This window comes from Artemia franciscana, chromosome 21, assembly GCF_032884065.1.
Source record: "Artemia franciscana chromosome 21, ASM3288406v1, whole genome shotgun sequence".
Lineage (NCBI taxonomy): Eukaryota > Metazoa > Arthropoda > Branchiopoda > Anostraca > Artemiidae > Artemia > Artemia franciscana.
Window position 1 is genome coordinate 19742328 of NC_088883.1, and position 23221 is coordinate 19765548.

The 23221-nt window shown below is 35.6% G+C and overlaps 1 protein-coding gene across 2 annotated transcripts in view; it reads right to left on the bottom strand.

Moving 5' to 3' along the window:
• Window positions 1-9612, bottom strand: part of LOC136041039 (uncharacterized) — a 44025-nt gene extending 34413 nt beyond the window's left edge. Inside the window, exon 1 of one of the 2 annotated variants that reach the window (XM_065725571.1) lies at window positions 9452-9612. The gene's annotated coding sequence lies outside the window, so the exon portion shown is untranslated. Of the gene's footprint in view, window positions 1-5900; window positions 5998-9451 lie in introns of those variants that run through there. The other variant, XM_065725570.1, reaches the window with a different exon arrangement.
• Between the last annotated feature and the right edge of the window lie 13609 nt (window positions 9613-23221).

A 23221-nucleotide genomic window follows, 5' to 3' on the forward strand; every position in this document is an offset into this window, starting at 1 on the left:
GAAAAAATAGAAAAATTGAGAAGAACGGGTGACCGGATGTTAATGAAATTTGATATTTAGTAGGAATCCATGTCTCAAGAGTTCTTATTTCAAATCCTGATCAGATCTGTTGACACTGGGGGGAGTTGGAGAGGGAAATCGGAAATCTTGGAAAACGCTTAGAGTGGAGGAATCGGGATGAAGCTTGGTGGATAGAATAAAAAAATATCGTAGATATGTGATTGACGTAACCGTACTGGATAGAAGAACATCGTGACTCAAAGCTCTTATTTTAAATCCTGACCGGCATTAAGTCTCTGATTTTCCTTTTAAATCAATCTATTGATTCATAGAATTTTGTTAGAGCTCATACATATGATCTCATGGCTCTTAGCTCTTCTTGCCTCGTCACAAGTATCATATGAGTTTTTAGCTCTTGCTTTTACCTACTGGCGAAATAATGCTAAATTTTCCTCAAATACCACTAGGAAATGTTTTTAAGATTTTCTGTGGGGGAGGGGGAGTGGATGTACCAAACCACATATTCTTCTTGGGAAGAAATGCTAATTAGAATTAGGCTTTTTGCAGGTACTGACAGAGCGGAGGGGCCCTTCGCCCTCTTTATTCCCGCGTTTTAATTATTGTCTGTAGAATATCTTGTATTTTCCATGTAATTTGCCTGCTTTTTGCTATTTTTCAAGCTTGAGCTCAGTGCTGGAATTCGCATCTAACTCCTTTAAAGGGGACCTTCAAAAGTGGTGTCTTGAGTAAAAAATCATCGTGTCTTGTTTTCAATGCTAATTTTTATACATTACATATTCAAGATATTTTGGTGTTTTGGACTAAAAATAGATGAAGTGTAAGAAAGTTTCGCGGACGTTGCTTTTTATTGAAAATTTAAAATAAAATCAAATGTCTTCTGGTACCCTCAGTTTTGGTTAGCACTATTTTGTCATTCATCCTAGAACTGCTGGTGTTTGAAAAATAGTAAAGTGGAGAAGCCTGAAATACGGAGCTTGTGAGTCTAAGGATGAGTGGTTTGGGTAACTGACAACCTACCCCTGAATAAACCCTCTAACCTTCGCGAAGAAACTGACTTGTCCACATACGTACAATCCATATTTTAGCAAGGTGCCAGAGGAAGAAAATTATTGGAGACTGTGAAAAACGCGGAAAAATCGCGAGCCGTCAGCAGGGGAGAAGGGGGAACAAGAAGTAGAACGGAGTCCCCTATTTGTTCCCCCAGATACGAGGCTCAAAATGAAGGCGAAGCCTAAAAAGGGAACTAGAGCTAAGAGCTCATATGGCACTTGTGACGAGGCCAGAAGAGCTAAGAGCCAAGAGCTCATATGGTATGAGCTCTAACAAAATTCTAAGAATTAATAGATTGATTTAAAAGGAAAATCAGAGACTTAATGCCGTTCAGGATTTAAAATAAGAGCTTTGAGTCACGATGTTCTTCTAAGCATCAAAATTCATTAAAATACGATCACCCACTCGTAAGTTATAAATACCTTTTTTCTAATTTTACTCTCCCTTTAGTCCCCCAGATGGTCGAATCTGGGAAAACGACTTTATCAAGTCAATTTGTGCAGCTCCCTGACACGTGTACCAATTTTCATCGTCTTAGCACGTCCAGAAGCACCAAACTCGTCAAAGCACTGAACCCCTCCCCCCAACTCCCCCACAGAGAGCGAATCCAGTACGGTTACGTCAATCACGTATCTACGATATTTTTTTTATTATATCCGATCTATCCGATTTTATTTTTTATTTTATTTTTTTAATTAAGATCTGGTCACCCTTTCGTAAGTTAAACATACCTCAATTTTCAAAATTACCTCCCCCCTAACTCCACGAAAGAGAGCAGATCCGGTCTGGTTATGTCAGTCACGTATCTTAGACAGGTTTTTATTCTTCCCATCCAGTTTCATCCTGATCTCACCGCTTTAAGTATTTTCTAAGATTTCCGGTTCCCCCAAACTGCCCCCTCCCCAAATTACGCTGGATCCAGTTGAGATTTAAAACAAGAGATCTGAGTTACGAGGTCCTTCTAAATATGAAGTTTCATAAAGATCCGATCACTCCTTCGTAAGTTAAAAATACGTCATTTTTCTCATTTTTCAAAATTAACTCCCCCCCCCAATAGAGCGGATTCGTTCCAATTATGTAAATCACGTATCTAAGACTTCTGCTTATTTTTACCACCAAGTTTCATCCCGATCCCTACAATCTAAGCGCTTTCCATGATTTTAGGCTCCCCCACCCCAAACTCCCCCGAATGTCACCAGATCCGGTCGGGATTTAAAATAAGAGCTTTGAGACACGATAACCTTCCAAATATCAAATTTCATTGAGATCCCATCACCTGTTCTTAAGTTAAAAATACTTCATTTTTTCGAGTTTTTCAGAATTAACCCCCCCCCCCCAACTACCCCAATGAAATCAGATCTGTTCCGGTTATGTCAATCATGTATCTAGGACTTGTGCTTATTTTTACCACCAATTTCATCCCGATCCCTCCTCTCTAAGTGTTTTCCAAGTTTTAGGTTTCACCCTCCCACCTCCCCCCAAGTCACCAGATCCGGTCGGGATTTAAAATAAGAGCTTTGAAACAAGATATCCTTCTAAAAAAAAACAAATTTCATTGAGATCCGATCACCCGTTCGTAAGTTTAAAATACCTCATTTTTTATAATTCTTCAGAATTAATCCCCCTCAACTACCCCAAAGAGAGCAGATCCGTTCCGGTTATGTCAATCATGTATCTAGGACTTGTGCTTGTTTTTCCCTCCAAATTTCATCCCGATCCCTCCACTCTAAGTGTTTTCCAGGATTTTATGTTTCCTCCTCCCAACTGCCCCCCCCAATGTCACCAGATCCGGTCGGGATTTAAAATAACAGCTCTGAGACACGATATCCTTCCAAATATCAAATTTCATTAAGATCTGACCAACCGTTCTCAAGTTAAAAATACTTCAATTTTTCTATTTTTTTCCGAATTAATACCAAGTGCCATAAAAAAAGTTTATGAAACTTGAATTTCTGACCACACATAAGGAAATACGAAACTCAGATCTTTTCAATGCAAACGGTTGCCCTCAAGCACAACTGGGGCTTAGAATTCTTATCCCACAAAATGGTATTATTGCTATCAAGCATGTGGTAAAATTTATTTCTCAGGTTGAGACTGGCAGTCACTTTGGGGGACACAACAAATCATATCTTATTGAGACATACAACAGAAATCGCAAAATGGTGAATGCTTGAGGACTCACCACCTCCTTCCTCCTTTACGTCGTACATGCCTGATACACATATGTGACCAATCATGCTTGTGAAAACACCTGGTATGTACGGAGTTGAAGCTAATAAGCAAAAGTGCCAACTCTTTAATAAACGAACCTTTTCTCTTGGTCTTTCTTTTGGCGTTTACCCAAGTTTTTCTGTCTGTTTTTCTTTTAGTCATGGGGACTACTTACATTAAATTAGCTTCTGACTAAATTATTTAGGATTAAATTATACTATCCAAACAATAAATTACTAAAAAATTGGGCAAATTTTCTAGGACTCTTTTAACTTTTGATGGGTAACATTAAACTTGGCGAATTTTATATGTTTTTCAATAAGCATCAAAATTTGATTCTTTTGATGTATCTATTGTTGTCAAGACTATGTTTTTTAAGGTTTTTGTTACCATCGAGCCAACTCGCTCCTTACTTACAGTTAGTTACCACAAACTGCTTGATATGCAGAATAATTTTAGTTAATTTTCACTACAGCTTAACAATACTTTAATCTCAACCCCCTAATGTGCAAATATATAGCAATATATATCATGCGGGAAATATATTATTTGTGCTTTATATTTGGAAATTAACAAGGGGGTCATGGGTAAAGTGGAGTCGCAGTCAAAATATGTAAACTACAATTGGTCAATGTTGGTATTACCGGAACAATTGTTTGGGGTCATGAAACTATTATTAATAGATGCATTTTGACTTTTTGAACATCTTTTCTCTCTTGCAAAACTACCGCAAACTCACCGTTATGGAGTTATTCCGGCCCGAATATTCTTGTATTTATACATATAGAATCGCGATCATTTCCGTTTTCGTTGATCGGATATTTGAAATCGCGAATATGTAATAGTTTAGAAACAAATTTTTGATATATATTTGCACATTAGGGGGTGGGGGTAAAGCATAGCATATATTAAATACATAAACTAACCATTGCTGTATTTAATACGTGCTATGCTCTACCCCCCCCCCTAATGTGCAAATATATAATAACTTCATAAAGGTGAGTTTGTGGTAGTTTTGCAAGAGAGAATAGATATTCAAAAAGTCAAAATGCATCTATTAACAATAGTTTCATGACCCCAAACAATTGTTACGGTAATACCAACATTGACCCTAACATCATTCTGCATGTTATGAAGTCTGAAGGGGAGGGAATTATGAAGCGACAGTTGTTTCGTAACCTGTTTCCTTTTGAACAGCCCCAATCCTAGACTAATACCAAATCTAGGGAGGGGGCAACTTAATTTCTTCATTCTGCTTCATTGAATGTAACAAGTAAAAAAGAATGGTAGGCTACTTGTTAGTTAAACAGAACACACTCAAGAATTTCGCCCTCTAAGATCTGACAAAAACCGTTTTGCCTCTCTGCCATCGGTTATGATTAGCTTATTTTGAGTGAGAAAAACTAACTCAAATAATTATTACCATCATGGTAAAATTCTAGTTGATTGACTTTTGGCTATCTCGGAAAGGGGTTAGGTTAGGAAAATGAAACTTTCAGGGATGGGTCTAAAGGCTAAAGTATGTCCCTGGAAGGTATTTTGAAGCACCCACCCTCCACTCCTCCCTCTAGAGGATCTACAAGCTAAAGTATGTCCCTGGAAGGTATTTTGAATTACCTACCTGTCTTCTTCTCCCTCTAGAGGGCCTTGACATTTGATGACCTTTAAAATATATGTCTTATAAAAGTGAAACCTTACAAAATAAATCTTCTGCTTGAATGAAGCACAACAAAATTGTTTTCAGCTTCACAACTTTGCTCAATCTCAATTTATACGGTTTTAAAGATATGCAAATACATTTCCTAAATTTTGAAAAAAAAAACAACATTGATATGGCTCAGAATTCTACTTAAATAACAGGAATTGCATTCTCAGAACTAAAAGCAGAGAAAAAGCAACTGGTAACTGAAAATTAAGGTAAAATGTTGTTTTGTCAAAGTTTCAATAGGTATAGACCTGTCATGTAGGCGAATTTCAGGGCCCTCTAGAGATAGAAGGAGTGGAGTTGGGTACTTTAAAGTACCTTCCTGGGATGCACTTTAGCCTTTAGACCCATCCCCAAAAGTTTCATTTTCGTAACCTAACCCCTTTCCAAGATAGCAAGAAGTCACTCAGCTAGAAATTTAACAAAAGGATTATTACTACGACGTAGAAATAATTTAATTTAATATTTAATATAAAGAGGTGGTTATGAGTTACGTAGTTAATGTGATGTGTTTCGTGCGGCCTGCTTTCCATAATTCTTTGTCGTGGTTTCCCTAATTTTGTTTCTAAAGTATTATATTATCATCATATTTTGGTATATTTCATTAGGATTAACCTAACTTCACCTCTTGGATGTGTTCCGTATAATTCACAAGTACCAAAGGAATTTGTAAAATCAAGGGATCGGGGAAACCAAGGGTGGTAAATACCCCTTGGAACCAGTTTCAATAACAATAAAAGCGTAATACCCTTCAATACTCCAAGTTTATAGACCTCTGCAGGGCTGAATGCCCTTGGCACTGTGCCTCTGGGATAACCTTGACCTGATATCCGATAATTACTTAATCTAGCTTAAACACAAAATTAACATATCATACTCTAATCCTGATATTAAAAAAAAACTATCGAACCTGTTTTTCACTATAATCTGTCACACATAACGTCTGTCAACAAGATACTTGGCATTTAGATCAAAATTCACTCTGGTTAATATTACACGGAGCTTGTAGACAGAGTAGATGACTCACTCTTTTAACGAAAAAGGCGGGATTTATTTTTAGATAAACTTGAACCGGACATTAAAACGAACATTAAATTTTAAACTGAGCAAGAAAGTGACCGTATGAGAATCCAAACTTTAAAATGCTGCGAATTTATCATTAAAAGTAATATAAAATGGGGTGATGCAAGCTATTGAATAGCGCTGCTAAAGATTTTCTCATCATCTTAGATGTTTCGTCACTTTGGAACCCTTTGTCGGTGAAGCAATTTAGAGGAGATTAGACAAGGTCATGTCCCTCTTATCGATAAAAGTTCAGGTAGACATATCACAGTTCATATTATTGAATTACCAAAAAAGTGAACATACCACTTGTTGCCTTTTTTATGCTCTTTACGAATATAATAATCGCTTCTATAGGAAATTCAAATTTGAGACTTTTTGAGCTCTTAAAAATGACGAATTTTCAATTGAAGTATGAATTATCGGTCGTTTTCAAGAAAATAATACTGTTTTCTCGGTTGTTTTCGACAAAATAATACTACATTTTCTCAGTGCCAAAATTATTTTCAGTTAGGTTACCTTAGGTCAAAAAGTGCTTAAATTTTAATTTGCGATAGAAGCGATTATTATATTCGTAGAGCATAAAAAACGGCATCGAGTGGTATGTTCACTTAATTGGTAAGTCAATAATATGAACTCTGATATGTTTACCAAAGTTCATAAATAGTTACATTAGAATTTTATTACCCACAAAGAAAACTTGGAGAAAAAATGAGTCTGGAAAGCATGACGATGACCACGATCGCAACTTATATACATGCTTTAGTATCAAAACATATAAAGTGGGGATAATGCAAGTATTCATAATTAGTTTAAACACAGGGGCCCTAAGCTACCACGGCAAAATTTACCGTCATCAGTCAGGGCAGCTACAAATTCAGTTTGGAGAATTTGTTGAGGGGAGAGAGTGAGTTTTCTTAGAAAGAGTACAATTCACCCTCGCTCCCTAGCCTAGTCTTTCAAAACTTTAAGGGGAAACCATTTAGACAAGATTCCGGTACTTATCTGGGCCAATGTTGGTATTACCTGAACAATTGTTTTGGGTCATGAAACTATTGTTAATAGATGCATTTTGACTTTTTGAACATCTTTTCTCTCTTGCAAAACTACCGCAAACTCACCGTTAATGGAGTTATTCCGGCCCAAATATTCTTGTATTTATACATATAGAATTGCGATCATTTCCGTTTTCGTTGGTCGGATATTTGAAATCGCGAATATGTAATAGTTTAGAAACAAATTTGGGCTATATATTTGCACATTAGGGGGGTGGGGTTAAAGCATAGCATATATTAAATACGTAGCCTTACCATTGCTGTATTTAATATATGCTATGCTTTACCCCCCCCCCCTAATGTGCAAATATATAATAACTAAATATATAATAATATATATAATAATATTAAATATATAATAACCAACATTGATACTTATCTGCAAGCTAGTACGCACTCGAGAATTTGGATCCACAGCTATGGGGTTGAAACAACTAAAACGCCTGGGAGATAGATTTGATATAAAGAGTTTTGGCTGTAAATCTGCACATTTGGAGGTGGGCGAGGGTTATGATATGGAAGTACCAGACACCCCCCCCCCCCTAACGTAGCAAAATTTACGAAATATATGCTGGAAAGTAAAACTGTATTTAAATAATAATCTACAGGGCACGAAGGAAGGCTTTTTTTGTAGGGAGGGATATAATCGTGGGAATACGCAAAAATGTCAAATTACAATTGTTTGTCCAGATACCCAAAACAAGATTTGTATTTTTAGGCACCCTTCCTCCTCCTTGGGAGACCTAGAATAAATCTTGGATAGTGGGGGTTCTGGTCTCGCTTGCGCCCTATGCAAATCTTGATTAGCACCCCCTGGCTTCCATAAAGTTGTCAGGCTAAATTTTGATAAAAATTTTACATATTAACAAAATTGTTTTCAATTGATTAATATTTTTTTAACTTATTATTTCAATTATTTGTTGTTTTAATTGAATTCTTTTAATTACTATTATCTAGTTAATATTATTTAACTATTAGCAATTTTGATTTATTTTTGATTAGCATTTAATTAATAATCTATTATTTATTTATTATTTAAATAAGTATTTAAATTAGTATTATTTATTTGCTATTTATTTGTAATTTTACACACCTAAAATTTCTGCGTAGAATGAATTAATGCGGGCGAAGGACAGGAATTGTTGGGATAAATTAAGTTTTGTTATGCGGAGGGTATTGGAATCATATTTTGACTTAAAAAATGCAATCCTGAGAAAAACTGGAGCAAAACAGTGGAGGTATTTACCTAAATGGTCAATGCCTAGTCAAAAATAGTCAATAAGCTAGTCAAAAACATGTGGAAAGGCTAAAAGAAACAAAAAATACGGTTACATCTTAAATTGCATACTTTTGTGGGTCCTACGGAAAGGAAATAACCCAACATCACTCTTGTCTGCTGACAACCGAATCCACGGAGACTTAAATACGGTTTCAGCTCCCTCCCCTCATCCAAAATGAAATGATACGTAGCAGGCCTGCAATATATTTTAGGTATACAATTTAGCAAAATATACTTTACTGGTTTAATCGCTTTTATTTTTAACAATTACCCTTCCCCTCCTGAAATTTCATGACTTCAATAGAACAGTCTATTTCAAATTTAATGCTCTTTCAAAATATAATAAATCACTGCCGTCTCAATGAAATCCAATCTCACCCCTTTAATGGATCCCCGTAAATCCCTAGGCTAGCTATATATTAAAGGTTGCTGATGTTGTGGTTTTGCATTATTTTTGTGCTTATTTCTCATCAATAGTTGGCTCACAGAGCTAAATAAAAACCTGTTTTAAAAAAGTCAGCAAGCTTCCATAGGGTCTAGGGACTAAGGCTATATATGTCCTAACAAGCAGGAATAGAGCGTTGGTACTAAGGGGAGCCGAATGGTAAATTTGTGTATTTAATTTCAGATCTATACCATTATTTTTACTGAATCCCTCCTGCACGTAATTTCGTCAAAATCCTGGGGGTGATGGGGGGAGCAAAGTTAAGGCAATTTTCCCAAATCAAATGAAAATGACTATGAAAACTGAAAAAAATAGCCATATGCTACAATAATGACAAAGATATACAAAAAAAACTGACGCGTTTCTGTAGATGCTTGAATTATGCAGGCTCATCTTAGTTTTGATGAGAATTTTGAAGAAACTAAATTTAAGCTAGGGGGCTCAAAAGGAGATTTGGGGAAGAATCAGGATGGGCAGTTACTCCCTCTACCCCATTGAAAATTAAGCCTCTGAATCCCCCCCGTCCATCAGAAGAATCTCCAAATGTCTTGCGTATGGATGGAAATATCAGCATCTTTGAACTTTTTTAAACCAAACTCACGAAAGTAAGAAGAGCCTACCTTATATTTGCCTCAGAGTAGCTACAATTTACCGGAGATTTTTCAGACGGTTGAGTCACTTAACTTTACTGTTTTCCTTCAAGACACAGTTCTTCAGTGGAAAATAACAGATTGCGAGGGCGTCAAACATGATCGGGCGTGATTTGCGACACCTTACCGCTGGATGCCTGGGGAAATCTGAAAAAAATACGCCAATGGAAATTAGACCCGTTTATAAACAAAGCATATGAAGTTGGTAAGGCATAGATAATGAATATAATAGTACTTTCATTAACAGGAGGGAGAGGACAGGGGGCAAAACAAAACTAGTGTTCTAAATTGACCAAAAATTATGTTGTATATTACTGTACAATGCGTAAAAATGTCCCAAGGATTTTCTATGTAAGAAATGTCAAATTTTTAATCGATTTCATTGTTGATTGACTAGAATGTGTTTTAAATGAAAGTAAAGTGAGACATCAAAGCAAGCAGAAATACGTATGGGAAATGTACAATTTGTGCTATATCTTTGCACATTACGGGAGGGGAGGAGTATTTAGAATTACGTTCAAAATTTGTTAAATATAATTTTTCTGAATATTATAAAGCAAGAATTGTTTTCTAAGCGAGTTCCCTTCTCATTAACCCCAATTCTAAGCTTATAGTAGAGGAACAGCTCTCAACTGCCCCCCCTCCCCCTGTGTACGAACGAAATTCTTGATGCTGGGCCTTTTTGCTATCTTGGAAAGCAGAACAAGACTTTCTGGAATCAATTCAGCGTAAACAGTGGCTGGGGAGAGTCTCTCCAAGCTTTTTCCAAGTTCTCCAGCTTAGAACGCGCCAGCGGTTATCAATGGACAGTAACCGTCGTTTCGTTTGAAGAGTGATACGGTTTGAAGAGGAGACGGGTAGGGGCAGGGAGAGGTTCTTCTTTCTTAGAAAAGTCCATTCGTAACCATCTAATGAATCATACCGTAGGAAACAGTTTTTGTATTTGTATCAGACTCCCGCAAGATAAAACATCTTGTGACAGATGGCGACAGAAGGAGCTTAAGACTAAAGACAGAAGGAGGTTGCCTGATCCACAAACCTTCTAATGGTGGCTAAAATTTTGGTCAATACAAGTGGAAAGCGCCGTTTTGAGTTTTGAACAGTGAAAGCAGTACGTGCGCATGGCATTGTAAAGCATTAACACTTGAGAGCTTTCATTTTTAAGGTAATACATCATTTATTTACTTTTTGTTTGCCAATTTCAAGATTAAAATTAATGTTAATATAGATTATCGACACAAATATGATATGAAGCCCTGACTTAAATATTTCTGTGTGCTGCGGTTTTGAAGTGTGCAGGCGTGGTTTCTGTTAATAGCTGAAAACTACTACTACTAGTATTACTAATAACTCACTGCAACACCAAGCCGACTGAGGGCTGGTGCAGAGACTCCCAAAACCTCAAGACCCTGGACTCGCAAAACCTCTAAACTACTACGACTACTACTAATAACTCATTGCAGCACCAAGCCGCCTGAGGCCAACACAGCTGTGCACGCTCCTTCTGAAACCTAATCTATTCAAGGCCTCTCTCTTTACACCCTCCCATGAAGCTGGAAAGGCATTTATATTTTTGGTTTTGTTTGTTTTCGTCTTGATATTTTTATTTCCCGAAAGACCCTGAATTAAAGAAAGCTCAATCTTTAATCTTTTCAATTCAACATCATCGAATGACAGGTCTTCTCCACACATACTCATCAAAAATTGTTTTCGTTCCTCTGGCGTGGTAGTGGGGGGGTGGGTTCTTCAGAACTACGGAATAGGGTAGTGGAGAAAGTCTATCTGGTGCAGGATTGGTTTCCGTCACTTACAGATTTGCCGGGATGCCACGGGATTGGGACTTGGTTGTAGCGCTCGAGAAAACCCGAGAACTGCCGTCGCATTTCATTCACTGTCGATATGACACATGCGCCTACTTCTGCTCGACTGGCCGGTACTTCTTGAGGATCAAATATAACGAACTTGGCAAATTCTATTATTTCTTTAGCGCATCTTGCAAATAGCTTAGCAATATCCATTAAATTGTCCTCATCTTTGACGCATTTCGTAAATCGATCACCAGTTTTGGCCTCCTCTTAGTCAACAATTCTTTGGCCTTTAAAATTGAGTCTCTATCAAAAAACTCCACAGCTCGTTTCAAAAATACTTCCTTCTTTATCCCGCTAGTCATTGTACGCGATATGTAGTTCAACACAGGTTTTAGTATTATAGTCTCCCCCATGCTTGAAGCAAGTTACTGAAATCACCCAGGAACAAGGAAAGCGTAAGGATCCCCTACCTATTCCCCGCAATCTTAAGAAGGGCACAAAAACTTCTGATTGCCAATCCAATGAGCCCCCTCCGAAGTTTATGCTATCGTCCATTCTATATATGCCTTACATACCCATAACTTAACTTGCCCTGCGGGCTGTGGAGGAGGAAGTGTTGTTGTCATCCTCAAAGACATAATTTCCGGTCTTTTAAATTACATTGAACCAAATGGATATCTCAAAATTTTGATTGAATGTGCTTGGGAAAAAGGGGTCGTGGGAGAGGGGTTATTTATCCTCCAATCACTTTCGACTACTGAAAAGGGTACTGGCCCTTTAAATTTTTAATGGAATTAGCTGTTTACGAAGTTTCTATGACAACAAACGGCCATCTCAAAATTTCTACCAGATGCATTTTGCGAATGTACGAGGTGCGGGGAGGATCACTCCGAACGTTAAAAATTGGACTAAAACATCTGATTTCCAATCAAATGAGCCCCTTTTGGAGTTTTTACGACCGTCTTTTCTATACATACCTTTTGTGCCCCCAGAGCGTAACTTATAACCTTCATCCCGAGGGCCATGGGGGGGGGTTCATTATCAAAGATATAATTTCCAGACTTTTTCATTACATTGAACAAAATGGCTATCTCAAAATTTTGATTCGATGTATTTGGGGAGATGGTGGGCGTGGGAGGAGGGTTAGTTGCCCTCCAATCACTTTTGACTATTAAAAGGGCACTAGCCCTTTCAAGTTTCAATCGAATGAGCTCTTTTTGAAGTTTCTATGACAACAAATGGTAATCCCAAAATTTCTATCAGATGTATTTCGGGAAAATAGCCTACAAGAAGTGCGTTGGGGTTTATCAACTTTACCATTACCATCATTCTGAATCTCAAAAACGGCACTAAAACCTCTGATTAGCAATCTAATGAGTGCCCTCCGAACTTTATAGATCATCCTTTCTATTTAAACCTTAAAATTCCTCCAGGGCATAACTGACAAGCCTTGCCCTGAGGGTTGTGGGGGGGGGGTTGCAATCCTCAAAAGTATAATTTCCCGAAATTTCAACTATGTTGAATAAAATCGGAAAAAAAGAAAAAAATGAATAATACATTGTGCCCACATCGCTGTTTACTAAGGCAGCGCTATTGCGCTGCTTCTGATTGTGTTAGTATAAAAACACGAAGATGGGAATCAAATACGTTTTCAATGGTAACCAGCGTTTACCCTCTCCCCGGCAATTATCCCCTCCCATCCTCCATGGAAAATACCCCCTCGAAAAATCCACAAAATACCCCCCCCCGCAGAAAACACCCCTTGGGTAAATACCTCCCATGGAAAATATCCCCCCCTTGGAAAATAAGGCTTTCCATATTTGAGAGTTTTATTCGATTTCTTTCCCTAGGGGGAAGGAATTTTCGTACTCGTGTATTATACGTCACTCCCCCAAGTTTACGCTATGTAAAACTTGTTTCTTCGTTAGTTTCTTGCAGCTTAGCCCGAGACAAGACAAATACAAGTGACAGAATAGATGGGAAATATATAATTCGGGCTGTATATTTGCACATAAGGGGGGGGGGGTTAAGTATTTGGACAGTTTAAATTCAGAAAACAATTCTTACTTCATAATGTGCAGAATGATTGTACCTATCACATTTTGAATGCAGACCTTCTATACTTTACCCCCCCCCCCTAATGTGCAAATATATAGCCCAAATTTGTTTCTAAGGTAACGAACAAATCGGTTTGTTCTCGAGTTTTACGCATCGTAAGCTTGAGTGAGTGGCGTATAGCACACGAGTACCGGAATTTTTCATGGAGAGAGAGCTGGATTTCCCGGTATTATTTAAAAATAATCAGAAATTAAATTTAAAAAGACAAGCTTTTTCAACTGAAAGTAAGGAGCAGCATCAAAACTCAAAACGAACAGAAATTATTACATATATGAAAGGAATTGACAACACCTTGCTCTTTACACTAAAGTTTTGACTTTTTGTCCTAATTTTTTAAGAACGACTCCTGAAACACAATGGACGTTTAATTAGAACAATAAGCTTTGTTTGAAAAATTCTACAAAAATAACTTTAACGTAAAGAGCGAGGTATTGAGGAGGAGGTAACCTCTTTCATGCATGTAATAATCTCAGTTAGTTTTAAGGTTTGATGTTGCTCCTTACTTAGGTCACTTCTTTACTTAAAGTCCTTTTTCTTATTTAATAACTTACAGACAGTATTTGTTAATAGGAAACATAAGCTTTTAAAGAATAAAGAACCTCATTAAATCAAAAATGATGAAAAATAAAGTCAAATAATCTTTAAAGTAAAAACTCTGGGGAATAATAGAAAAAAATAAATGATATAATTTTTTTTTGTATGAAAAAGACTATGTCAATAAGAAATGAACGGAAGTTAATATAAAAACTTTTTCCACAAAAGAAGTTTGTCAAAGAACAGTAAACAGCATCGTTGAGCCAAAAATGATTAGAAGTAAATTCAAATAATTTTCCAACCATAAAACTACCACAAATCGCCACAAATAAATGAATTAACCCCCCCCCCAAAAAAAAAATAACCCATCCAAACTCAAAACAAGCAACAATTAACATGAGTAGGGCTGACACTCACCACACCTCCTTATAATTTGCACTTTTCTGAAACAAAATACATTTAAATTTTTTCCCTTTTTTGACTTTAACAAATAAAGAAGTATTAAGACTATAAGGAACATATCAGACTGACAATACACGGTTATTCTTTTTTTTAAGTAAAATGCAAATTATGTTCTGGTCTAAAGAAGACATGGGTGTTGTCAGCCATACTCCTTTTGATTCTTGTTCGTTTTGAGTTTGACTAGGCTATCTATTGTAATTTCTGTTCGTTTTGGGTTTCATTTATTTATTAATTGTTATTATATTTATTATTATTGTTATTATAATATATTAATTATTTATTAATTCATTGATTTGCGGTAGTTTTACACTTGGAAGATAAGAAAAACGAACTCGCAGAATTTGAAAACTCTTTCGTTGTAAAAAGTTAGAAAATAAGAATTTGTTGGCACCCAAAGTTAACAATCTTTTCAGAGAATAGCTAAGATTTCTTTAACTTTTTGGTGCCATATTTTTTTAGCTTAATTTTGATGATTGTTTGTGTACATTTTTTCTTTTCTTTTCTTTTTTTTTTAATTTGGCACCCGCTACAACCAAAATTGCAAAAGTTCACATGGAAGTCTTTTCAACACAAATGGATTTGCGTTGTAAATTCCTCTTTTTCCCATTCCTTAGCACTTTTCAACAAAACTAATAAAACTCAAATAAAAATCTCAAATTTGGAAATCTTATTTTCCAAGGGGAGGGGGAGTTTTCCGAGAGGGTATTTTCTAAGGAGGGAGTATTTTGCGTGGGGGTTATTTTCCTCTTGGGGGGGTATTTTCCTTGCGGGGGGGGGGGGTCTGGGAAATTATTTTTTGCAGGGGGATGTTTTCCGTGGGGATTAATCAACGGGGGGAGGGGTAAAGGTCTAGAACCCTTTGCAATACTTTTTTCTTCTTGATCTACTTTCCGTTGTAAAAAAAATAAAAAAAGTAAAAAAATAAAAAATCAAATTCTTAATAATAATGAATTGTAAGTAAATAACGATCCTTGGCAAAAATGAAAGTATAAGAGCCTGACTATTGATAACATTTAATCAAAAAACCAGCTTTTTATAGTGATTAAATAAAAAAAAATAAATGAAAGTAAGGAGCGACATTAAAACTTAAAACGAACAGAAATTACTCTGTGTATGAAAGGGGCTTTTCCTTCTCAACGCCTCGCTCTTTACGCTAAAGTTTGACTGTTTCTCTTAACTCTACTTTTTAAAACAGTAAAAAAAATTAGCGTAAAGAGTGGGACGTTGAGTATGAAAAGACCCTTTCATATACGGAGTAATTTCTGTTCGTTTTAAGTTTTAATGTCGCTCCTTACTTTCATTTAAAAAAACTTGTTTTTTTTTATTTAACTTCTGGACGTTTTTGAATTAATGCATGTTATGATCTTGGCTCTCCGCACATAAATAATTAAAACGAAATTTGCATATTAATTTTTTGTTGGCTAAATGGCTTTCTCATAGTTTCAATCTGAAGATTTTGAGAAAAAGGAGTGAGGGAGGAGGCCTGGTTGCCCACCAGTTTTTCGATTACTTAAAAAGGCAACTAGAACTTCTAATTTTTTACAAAAGTGTTCATTAGTAAAATATATACGTAACTTACGAGTTAACTTACGTAACAAACTTCTATATTCGTATGTTTTTATTGCGTATATGAGTGGGTTGACCCCTCGTCGATACCTCGCTCTTTACACTAAACCTAAATCACAAAGGCCGTAGAATAAATAGTTGAAATTACTAAAAATACTTTAGCGTAAAGAGCGAGGTATTTGCGTAATAATTTCTGTTCGTTTTATGCTTTAATCCTGCTCCTCACTTTCAGTAGAAAAAAACTTTTCATATTTATTTTTTATTGTTTTTTTAAATAATGCTAGAAAAATCCTGCGCCTTCTTCATTGAAATTCTCTTCCCCCATGAGAAGTAACCCCCTCCTTAACTCCTTCCCCAAACCAAAAAAATGCCCCTGAAAAAGTCTGTACACTTCCCAGTAACCATTACTGTATATAAACACAGGTCAAAGTTTGTAACTTGCAGCCCCTCCCACGGGGACTGCGGGGGAGTAAGTCGTCCCCAAAGACATAGCTATTAGGCTTTTTGACTATGGAGAATAAAATGGCTATCTCAGAATTTTGATCCGGTGACTTTGGGGAAAAATGACCGAGGGAGGGAGCCTAGGTGCCCTCCATTTTTTGGTCACTTAAAAAGGGCACTAGAAATTTTAATTTCCATTAGAACGAGGCCTCTTGCAACATTCTAGGACCACTGAGTCGATACGATCACCCTTGAAAAAAACAAACAAACAAAAAAACAAAGAAAAACAAATAAACACGCATCCGTGATTTGTCTTCTGGCAAAAAATGCGAAATTCCACGTTTTTGCAGATAGGAGCTTGAAACTTCTACAGCAAGGTTCTCTGATATGCTAAATCTGATGGTGTGATTTTCGTTAAGATTGTATGACTTTTAGGTGGTGTTTCCCTCTATTTTCTAAAATGTGGCAAATTTTCTTAGGCTCGTAACTTTTAATGGGTAAGACTAATCTTGACGAAACTTATGTATTAAAATCAGCATTAAAATTCGATTCTTTTGATGTAACTACTGGTATCAAAATTCCATTTTTTAGAGTTTCGGTTACTATTGAGCCGGGTCGCTCCTTACTACAGTTCGTTACCACGAACTGTTTGATCCTAAATATTTATTTGGTTATTAGTAGTTAGTGCAGTTATTAGTACACAAGAAAGTTCTTAAAATTAAAGAAATTTCGGTAATTATAGAAACAAGGGGCAATTTTGGAAAAAATATGCCGTCAACTTTTGCTTGCGTCAGCTTATATATGAAGCTACTATATTCAGAAATGTTTCCCCTGAACGGAATGCTGGGAATCCCTATATTTTCCCCCTGAACGGATACGTTTCCTGTGTTTTATCATCATTTTTTTTAGGATTGATTGTATTTATCTAGCTGTCACTTTATAGAAGATTTCTTTTTTTCAGTTATGAAGTATAAAGGTGTCAAATATATTGCTTTTTGGTATTCAAAATTAAATTAAAAATATTGAACTAAATTTTTTTGTTTGATTTTCTTAATCTCAGTTTTAATACTTTACTTTGAACAAACTACTTTGATAATGCGTTACTTTTTATAAACACTGAATCTAAAGGCATTAAATATTTTGGTGTTTGATAACTAAGTTCAAAACTGACGATATTGTTAAAAAAAATAGCTGTCCAACGCTTTGGCATTGCTCAACAGAACTGAATGCTTGGATTTTATATCTTTGGCAATTTTTTTGTTTATTTGTTGTAATTACTTACTTTTTCATTTTTATATACTTATACTTTAATCGGTATACTTTTGCCATTGGAAAAATATTTGTCTGTAAGCTTCCTTAAATAAAAAAACAAAAAGCAAGTGTTTTTACTTAAAAGTAAGAAGCGACATTGAAACTGAAAATAAATCGAAAGTATTACACATATAAAAGGGTTGCCCCCCTCCTCAATACCTCGATCTTAATGCTACAGTTTTTCGGCACTTACAAAAAAGTCACTAATTGTTCTAATCAAACGAATTTTGTGTAGTTGTGCTTCAGTAGTCATTTTTAAAGAACTGGGACAAAATTTAAACTTTAGAATTAAGGGCGAGGTGTCGAGGAGGGGACAACCCCCCTCATATACGTAATAATTTCTGTTTGTTTTAAGTTTTAATGTTGCTCCTTACTTTCAGCTGATTTTTTTTTCATTTAATTTCTGATCGTATCTTAAATAGAACCAGGGCTTCTGGATACACCTTCACGAAAAAATTCCCTCCTTACAGAAATATTCTTTGGACAATTTAATCCTGGTGAAAATTTACCCAGGACAATTACCCTTCTCTATGCGCAAAATTGAATCTGTAAAGAGAAAGCAAGTAATATAAAAACAAAAATTCTGGCAAATTCACTCAGCCTAAAATTTCTCCAGAAAAGTTCAACCTCTGGAAACCTATATCTCCAGAGAAAATTTTCTGCGTGCAAAATCCTCCCATCACAAAATTTGTCCTCCCCTCCCCATCCAAATATTGTTTGCATACATTCCAACAACAAATAAAACTATGTGCAAATTTTATAACTTAAAAATTTTTCTCCAGGGGTTGTAGGGGTCATTTTATCTCCAAAGACATATTTATTCGGCCTTTTAACTATGCTAAAAAAAAACTATTTCATAATTTTGATCGCACAATTTTGGGAAAAAAGTGGCGTGGGGTGCCTAGTTGCCCTCCGGTTTTTTGGTCACTTAAAAATGACACTAGAACTTCCATCATTTCAGTTAGAATGAGCTCTCTTTCTACGTTTTAGGCCAACTGCTTCGATACGGTCACCCCTGGGAAGAAAACAAAAGAAAAAAAATAAACACGCATCTATGATCTTTCTTCTTGCAAAAACTACAAATTCCACATTTTTGCAGATATAAGCTTGAAACCTCTAAAGTTGGATTCTCTGATACGCTGAATCAGATAGTGTTATTTTCATTAAAATTCTATGTATTCAAGGGAGTGTTTCCCTATTTTTTCGAAAATCAGACACATTTTCGTAATGACATCTTAAATCACTTCACTAAAACATCTTACCTCTTTTGTAATTATTCCAAAACTATATTTAATTCCTTGGGACAAAATGCAAATAATAAAAAAAAAAAAAAAATCTTTTTTCGACATGTTTTTATCATTTTCATGAAATTTTTCATTCATGAAAATTGAAAAATTTTTCATTCTGCTTTTTTTCATAAAATTTTTCATTTAATAAAACCTGATGGGTTAGGGTGCTATAGAGATTTTTTTTCTAGACACTCCGATCTTTAGTTTAAGTGTTTTAATGTTTTAAACACTCTATCTTTCAGATTCTTCTCGTATAGTAGATACCTAGATGACACAAACCGCACCCAAACAGGGTTAAAAAACAAAAAGACGGCTTGTCGGCATGGCACCGAACCGTGCTTTTTCGAAGCTGGGGAGTATGTGAGAAGTCCCTTTCTTTTATTTATTTATTGTCTTATCAGTTTACAACCGGCTGATGTCTTCATATCTCTATTTACCCATCTTATTTATATGCTCTCACTTACCAATTTTATTTTCCTCGACCGAGACCGGTACCCTTTACTCCAACGGCCAAACTTAAATCTCTAATTTATTGCAAAGCCGGATTGAAGAGGACTGCCCAAAAAAGTGAATGTTAGAACAATATTCGGGGAGCTCTGATTCACAATTTCTAGACGACAGATATAGGTAACAGCCCTGCTACTCTTTATTGGCTTATCTACTTTCCTGTGGGATCACCATTCTTTCTTTAGATACTAGCATTTCTATTAACACGAGGTACAGCCTGTCGTGTGTATCTACAAGATTTAACGTAAGTTTTTCATTTCCAGATTTATACTTCTTCGCCAAGTCACGACATTGTAACAACCAGGAAGAACTCTCCAGTTTGACCTCTTTTCACTTCATATTTCTTTTACCTGTTTTTTTTTTTTACACACTCTTCTTAAAATAAAATTCCTTGTCTGGAGAGATCGTGAGTTTTAATAGGCCTTAGAAAACAGATAGACTGTTGCCATAGTAGATAGAGAAGTGAACCTATACGCACAGCGGGTACTGATGGCACGCTACCATATTCAAAGAACTACTAGTCGCTTACCCCCCCCCCCATAAGGGTGGCCCCTTAGACATTCATTGTAGAATGTCTTTTCCGGAAGCCAAACTGAGTTTTACTTAATAATTCATTATTTTGTAGGAAAGTATAAAGCCGACTTTATACTTTCAGTAACAAATTACATTATTATTTCAGATATAGTTTAAGGATTATATTTTATTAATACTTAAATAAGCAATTTAGGTTTTATCTAATAGGTGAAAATGACTCAACAGCCAAAATCAATAATGAATATTCTTTTTTTTTTTTTCTTTTCGTTTAATATGTTAGAGTAAATTGGCTTATCAATATCATTTAACTTAAGAAATGCATTTAGCATTAAACAATTTGACTTCAATGATAAATATTTTGTTTTGTGTTTTGTTGCAGTAGCTGTTACTGTAAGGAATATCCTTATGACTGTGTTAAATAAAACAGGTTTTTAATTGTTTTATTGTTGGGGACTAAATCCCCATCAGTCCCCGGGGGAAGGGCTGCAAGTTATGAACTTTGCCCATTGTTTACATATAGTATTTGTTATCAAGAAGTTTGCAGATGTTTTCAGGGGGATTTTTTCTAGTGGGGAGGGGGGTTCGGGGGAGGGATTTAAATGAAAGGATCTTTCCATGGAGTTTTTCATGGGGGAAGATAATTTTCTATGAAAGAGGCGCCGGTTTTCCAAGCATTATGTAAAAAACGATCAGAAATTAAATTTAAAAAAATAAGTTTTTTCACCTGAAAGTACGGAGCAACATTAAAACTTAAAAACAACAGAAATTATCACGCATATGATGGGATTCACCCCCTCGTCCATACCTTGCTCTTTACGCTAAAGCATTTTTAGCATTTTCAAAAGAGCTATTTTTTCAAATTAAAACGGCCTTTGTGATTCAAGGGTCATTCTTACAGAATCGGAACAAAATTCAAACTTTAAAGTAAAGAGCGAGGCATTGACAAGGGAGACAAACCCCCTCATATACGTAATTGTTCGTTTTAAGTATAAACGCAATATTACGTAATTGCGTGAGAGGGGTCGGTTGCCCTCCAATCACTTTGGACTGTTAAAACGGGCACTAGCCCTTCGAATTTCAATCGAATGAGTCCTTTTCGAAGTTTCTACGACAGCTCCTTCTATACGAAGTGCCCTCGTCCAAAAACACAAAAACAAAAAAAAGTAATAAATAAATAAAACATTGAGCTCATATTGTTCTTTACTTAGGCAGCGCTATTGCGCTGCTCATGATATTGAAAATTTTTATGTAAGGGATCATTTATCACTTCTCTTCCCCCTATTCCCGTCTCGAGCTTAGTTGTAACACGTCCATGTCCAGTAAAAGCTGTTTTGTCAAAGAGATAAAAAAACTGCGATAATAAAAAAAAACCTTTTTTTTTAACTATTATTGATGATAATTGAGTTCTTGACACACCTTAAACTAGGAGAAGAGAATACAGAAAGCAAAAGACCTATAACTAGAAATGTCATAGAACAAATACAAAAGAAGAATAAGGCAGAAAAATCTCATAAAATAATTTTATTTAAAGCTTATAAAAAGATCAAAAAAGTCTAACAAAAACATTTCATTGCAATAATTTGTAAGCAAAATATCAATAAATGAGTCTTTCAGCGAGTTATTTTTATACCCAAAACTGCCAATATAAGTACAAAAATACATATCTACTCATTAATTCATGACATTGAAATAAAGAGATAATTAAGCATTAGTCTACAATATTAAAGTCTATATGATTCACAGAAGTAACAAGGAAAACAGTGGTGAAAAGAATAGAATAAACAAACAAAAAATTTGACAATACAAGCTGGAATATAAGACATCTCGCTTCTGATGATCTAGGTAGAAATTTAAGTTTAATCACCCAACAGAAAATATTTAGAAGTCAAACTTTTCCTAACTTTCTATTCAGTCAAGTGCACTAAATTTGATGAAGCTCTGGAATGAGAAACAGAACGCACTAAAAATGGGGGAATATGTAGATCTGCCTGGAATAAAAACAACTGAAAAATCTTTTCTGATAGTACATTTATTATTGGAGCCACTCTCTGCCAAGCAAACTGCGATCTGATAAGACTGCAATCCAAGAAAATTAGAAGATATTTGTAGATAGATTACTTCCGAGAACATTCAAAACACAGCTTAGATACCAATACAGTTATGAAAACTCGATTTATTTTTGGGACACAGTGCGCGGTAGCGATACTAGCGGCTGGAGACAGGAAACTGGCAGCACAGCTTAGATAACCAATATTGGTATCGAAGCTGTGTATGCAACAAAACAAAATTGAGTTCCCGCCTATGGTGTTGTAGTACGATCTACGCGTCGGAGCGCGGGCTTGGAGGAGGCGCCAAGTTCAGAACTCTGTACCAAAAGTTTCTCATGGGCAAGATAGGAGTTTTCATAACTGTATCTAAGCTGGGATTCAAAACTACTTACACAAACATATACCACGTTTGGGAATCCAATATCAACTGATTATCGTGCACCATTGTAAAAGTAGGTAATATCCATTTGAGTACATGTTTCAATTGACACATTCAAAATGAGATAGATAAATACTGAGGGAAAAGCCTGAAAAAATCCTCATTAACCGAAGACATTCCGAACTCATCTCGAACTCGAACTCTCTCGAAAACAAGATCCTAACTCATCTTTTCATGCACTCTGAAAGCTATTTTAAGAAAAGTCAAAAATTCTTGATCTCAGAAAAGCTCATAGAATACAGAATTCTTTTGTATGATGAGTTCTTTAATATACTCGGAAAAGATTATACCCGAAACTTTTTTTAAAACTATATCAGATTTAGTTTATATTTTTCAAACTGTGTTTCAAAAACCTACAAAAATCAACAGCAGTTTTCAGGGCTAGACAGACCTTTGGTGGACCTTATTTTTGCCAAATAAAATTTTATTTGAAGAGAGTAAAATTCATTTCCAGCCAATGTGGAAGATTCGTATTTGAAAAATGTGCCCTCCACCGAATATACAATCAAAATATATACATTTTTTTTTATAACAGTTTAACGTTATTGTCTTTCACAGAATTATCGGGCCATATTTTAACAAAATTTGATACAACTAAAATAATTTAGCTATTTTAACTATTATCATTATATTATTTTTACCTTTGCATTCATTATTTTCATTTATTAGCTGCGCCCTCTACT